Genomic DNA, 5417 nt, shown 5'->3' on the forward strand with positions numbered 1-5417 from the left:
TTACTTAATGAAGATTTATCAGCTTTTCCTACTAACACAGACATTTGACAGTCAGACATTTTATAAAACTTAGTAAGTCGTTGCATAAAATGATGTCTCTCAAGAAGATAATTGCTCAGAAATTATTCAAGAAGTTTATGTTTAATGACAGAAGAGATTTTTGACAATATTTATTTTTATCAGGGTATGTTCTCATCACCATTTTTGTATTAGAAACATTACAGAAGCACAAAGATGCTGTTAGTAAATTGCTGAAAATATTTTATTGTAATCCTTGGTATCTAGCAGTTTTTGTAACTTGATTTAAAAAATAGCACTTATTTCACTGTTCTACTTAAAAATATTTTTCTTTTCCCATTTATTCCCCATTTCTCTCTACCTTGTCTCAGTCCAGTAAGAAGCTCTTGATGAGTTTATTAAGCTTATGTCCAAATAGAGTTGCTATTTGAGGAATTTGTTTTATTTACATAAAATATATAGTATATATTCTATATAATATACTTATGGAAGATATCCTAGCTCTTTAAATTAAAATTATTCAATACCCTTTATCAAGATAAAAAAGAAAGCCATGCAATCATATGAATGTAGAGGTATCTTCCTCAGTATAAGTCAACTTCCCTTGTTGTATTTTCAGCATATTGTGTCATTGACAACCTAAATTATGTTTTGGGAGACTGTCTAGACAAGGAGAACTTTCTCTCACTGAAAGATTTTGTAGAAGGAAAGCTCAGATACACAGAGAGAGCTCAAATAACCTCATTGCTTCTGAACACTGTCAATAACTCATGCAGGCATTCAGAGATAAACACTGTCAAGCAGAGAATTTCTTGCAGCTTTTCAAGAAATATTATTTTATAACCCTTATGCAAGAGTTCTGAGCCTCTAATATCATATCTTCAAACAATCTTCATGTTGATTGCTAATATATTACGGGTGGGTTTGGCTCTGTCTTCAATTTCCTTTTAATATAAATCTTCATTTTAATAGAATTTCTGTTTGAGAAAATACACATCTTTATATTTTATCTGAAAGAAAATATTATGTTACAAATTCATAATAATAACTCCTTTAACTGAAATATCCAGATCCCACACATCCATATCACATACTTTGTTGATTTGATACTCCTGGATTTTTTTCCTTTGATTTATTTGTTAAGGTCAATATACAGAGCTGGTTTTTTGTTTTGGATTTTTTCCCCCTAAGGCAGATGAATATCCTTCCTTCATGTCAGAGATCAGTGACATTTCTGGAATGTTAAGTCTTGAGGTTTTTGAAAGAACCAGAAATATAGTCAGATTAAAAAAAAAAAAAAAGATTATTTTGTCAAAACCTTGATATTTTCTCAGATTCTTTAATTAGATTTGAAGATATTCCCATCAGAGACCATTCTGAAGAAGGATCAGGAGAAGGAGACCTGCCTCATTCCTTTTTTAACAGACTATTAAACAGTGTGAAGCATTATGGAGTTTCCTGTGTATTTCAGTTTCTTTAGTCTATGTTCCTTGAAAAAAAAATTAAAATTAGATATTTTGTCAGAGAGGGAAAATACAGTGTTGTTATAGGATAAGTTTTACATAGTGTGCAAAGCAGAAGGTCCAAATTCTCTAGCAAGATTAATTCCAGCTTCACCTCTTTAGCAGAGTTAGTTGAAAATTTTCAGAGGAGTGACTTAAAGCAGAAAGCAACTTTTTATTAATAACATTGGCAAATTATTAGCAATAAGGCACAGGCTTTAATGCTTAAAAACAGGGCATTCATGAGACAGCTATTTGTTGTAAAGTAGTTAAAGCCTGAGTATTCACTTTTAGGTCTCCTTTATAGCCTTCTCCTGTCCTGACCAGCTCCTGCCCAGACCTACTTTACATGCTCTCTTCTAAGCTGAAAAAAACACAGTTCACCTTCTTTAAGTTTTAAAATTGTGGCTACAGTCACTGTGAAACTGTAAATAGCAAATGTGACAAACCTATTACCACATAAAGAAGAATTGAGAATTCCCACCCATTTTTGACAATGTGGTCATTTCCTAATGACCAGGTACACCTCAAAAAAGCAAACATTAGAAACTGCTTATGAAGTAAAGAAATACTGCAACTATGTTTTACGGGTATTGAGAGGAGTAAAATAATTGTACAGGTACAAAAGAACAAGGAGGCTCTGAAATTTTCTTATAGCCTGGTTTCCTTGGCATTGTGTTCTCCCCGGCATATCCATTATTGACCATCAGCATCTTCAGGCTGCACTAGACTGGTTTTCAAATGAACTGGCACGTCTGCCAATAAACTGAAAGGAAAAATAGACAAGAAAGAACAAACCTCAGAAGCTCCTGTTAATCTGTTTAAGACTCCTACTTCATTTTTCCCAAGCAAAGAATGGGTAAAGCATAGTTTTGCAGCCTTGTAGCAGAAACTTGTCAGGGGTTACATGACAGCTTTGTCAATTACCCAGTTTGCATTACTCACCAGTCCCTCTGTTTTTGCTGCCTGATCTAAGATCACAGCAAAGATTGGCTTGGGTTGATTTCTGAGCAGCCACAATGTGAAGCTCAAGCTTCTTGCAGATATGCTGCAGTCATTTCAGTTCTCATGAGCCAAAATCTCAGGAATCATCAGTCTCAATCAATAACTTGTGAAGTAAATTCATTATGATGTGCCTGGCATAGAGTACAAATGTGCCCACATGCAAATAGCAAGAAACTTTTGCCAGTTAAGAATGTCTGTTTATTTTCAACAGAGTGCTAGTCAGGTCATACTTTTCTCAAATCCGAAAGGTAAAATTTGAAATTTTCTGTTTTCGAAACACTTGAGGCTTTATAATTTTTACAATATTTATTTATTAAATAGTATATTTCAGAACTGTAAAGATGTCATTTTTTTAGTTTGTTTAAAGTGTCTCCTTGTCTTATCAAGTCTTATTTGGGATTTGCATATCCTCTAAGCTATTAGGAGGGAAAAGGAAATTATACATTCCTGTATTTATATGGTCCTAATTTTCAAAGTAACTCAATGCCTGGCCCTCTTTAATAGATTTAGCCTATAACTCTTCTCAAAATCCAGAAAACTACACTGTTTTTACTAGCAGGGTAATATATATGACTTGTCTTAAATCACACAAGAAAGTTGTCACTGAACAGTTAACTATATTTGACCAGAAAATATCAGGCAAGCACATGAAACATTTTCTTTTGTCTCTGAAGCTAAAAAACTAGATGAGCATGTTTCCAGAGCACATTCTAATCTAAAAATATCCAATGTGATTATTGTGACTCATATGAGACATTGTCTTAATAAATCTCTAAAGATGACAAGACTGAAGAAATGTTAATTCATCTGAGAAAGTCAAAATCTACATCCTGTCAATTTGACTTCACATTTGCTATACAGTTAAACCAATGCAAAACATTCATGTCAGACGTGGACGTGGTTAGTGCAGAGTGCAAGGCTGAAACATGACAATGATCACTTAGAATTCAGATTCTATAATCAGATTTTTTCATTGAACTGGTATTAGTGATAGATCTGCATTCTGAAAATAATGGCAAGTATAGAAGTGAAAGGATACCCACTTGTACTTACCGCAGGACAGGCTTTGACTGCAGATAGTGTAGTAAGAAAATCAGTTAATTGTTGGGAACTGTATTACATATTCCTGACATCACATGCTCAAAATTCATTAAATACTCCCCCCTGGTTTTAAAAATAAATAAAAAAAACATTTACAGATGGGTGGCTGAGAAAAATTCTTTTCTGATTGTTGATGGAAAACTGGGATTACTGAGGTGCTTTTTTACAAGGTAAAATTTCTGCTAAGATATCATAGACACATTAAAATTCTTCTTTAAAGAAAAAAAAAGAGAAAGAAATAAAAAAACCAAAAAAGCATTAATCTTTAAATATGTAGATAGAGATACTGCTAAAGTAATGATTCACAGGCAAGAGAGTTTTCTGATCCATGTTAGAAATGTAAAAAATCCTTCAGACTTCCACTCACATATTCTGTAATGCTGCAAAGAACTGACAGTTCTGACTTTAGAGCTGCACAACATTCAAAACATTAATAAAACACTAAAACAGTCAATTAACTCATGCCTGGAAATTGAAGCTTAAATAAAAGTAAGTCCAATTGGTACAACTCCCTCAGCATAACCTTCTCTTTAGCAGATTCTCACTATAGCCAGATATGGAAAATTACTTCAGAGCTATACATAATAGAAAACCAAGGGTCACAAACTGAAAGAAGAAAATATAAGTCACAACATGCAATGGAAGCCATAAAATGAATGACAGTGCAATTAACATAACAGAGAGAAGATGGAAACTTGTCAGAAATTGCTGCATGGCTGCTCAGGTTTGATAGGAGTGTGGAATTGATTTCTTCACACAATCTCTTAGAAAAAAGATTTCAATCAAGAAGTGAGGGAATGGAACTTGTGTGTATATACACTTCTCTCTGTGCTTGTATATGTGTGTGTCAGACCTCGTATGTGAGTTGATAACAGAGCAAGGAGCTCAGCAAAGCTGTTAGATCATGCAGACAGTGGAAAAAAGGCCCACAGTTGAGACCATGAGAGGCAATAACTAAAGAAAAGCACTAATGAGGACTTTGGACTGGCTTTTGGCCATTGGAGAAAGACTTTATTGCTATTATAAAGAAGATAGACAACTATTCCAAAGTAAACAGGATAAAGGGGTCTTTTTAGCTGAAACTGAAGCTGAACCTTATCAGCAACAATTCATTCTGTGTCTGCTGTGAAGAAACTAGAACTAAGCAGTTCCCATAAGAATGGAGATGGGAAGTTGTTTTGCCTGTGCTGTGAATCTGAATGGAGATGTTAGCCACTCTGCTCAAAAGCTCTCTTGCAAAAGATATTAAGTCTCTGCACTTTCCATCAAGAAAAGCACTATTTATAGTTCATGGGAAATGACTACTGGCAGCCTTGAGGGAAATACACAGCAAAAACTCTTAACAGAGCAATGTCAGACATTTGCTAAGAACATCTCTTCCAAAGTTCCATCAGGCTTAACATGCATATTAAAAGTAAGGGGGAAAAATTGCTCAAAGAACTTACCTTTATGAACTGAATTTCTACTGCCTTCAATCTTTATCAGTTCAAACAGAATATGTAAGAGGTAAAGTTTGTTGGAGCAAAAATCTCTCTCATTATCCAACCTAGAAGAGAATTAATAACTGTTTTAGTTTGTGATTAGCTGTAAAAACAACTGTGTTGGCAATTATCAACTTTTTGTGGTTGTCTAATCTGTACCAGGTTGGTTGTAGAACAGAAGACAACATACTGTCTGAGAGTGTCTGGTCACTGAAAGAAAAGGACTGATCAATAGATTAGAAAATACTGATCCCAATGGTTCTTTGCTGAATATGCTGTTTAATGCTTGGAATTGAAGAAGAGGGATAAA

General features: G+C 34.1%; 1 long non-coding RNA gene across 1 annotated transcript; it reads right to left on the minus strand.

Annotated features, from left to right (window-relative positions):
* Positions 1–1488: 1488 nt before the first annotated feature.
* LOC143695880 (uncharacterized) lies at positions 1489–5172 on the minus strand. Its single transcript, XR_013185352.1, has 3 exons — positions 5072–5172; positions 3579–3689; positions 1489–2286 (listed from the first exon to the last, which is right to left on the minus strand). It is a non-coding gene; the product is annotated as an uncharacterized LOC143695880 (long non-coding RNA).
* Between the last annotated feature and the right edge of the window lie 245 nt (positions 5173–5417).

Source organism: Agelaius phoeniceus, chromosome 1 (genome assembly GCF_051311805.1).
Source record: "Agelaius phoeniceus isolate bAgePho1 chromosome 1, bAgePho1.hap1, whole genome shotgun sequence".
Taxonomy (NCBI): domain Eukaryota; kingdom Metazoa; phylum Chordata; class Aves; order Passeriformes; family Icteridae; genus Agelaius; species Agelaius phoeniceus.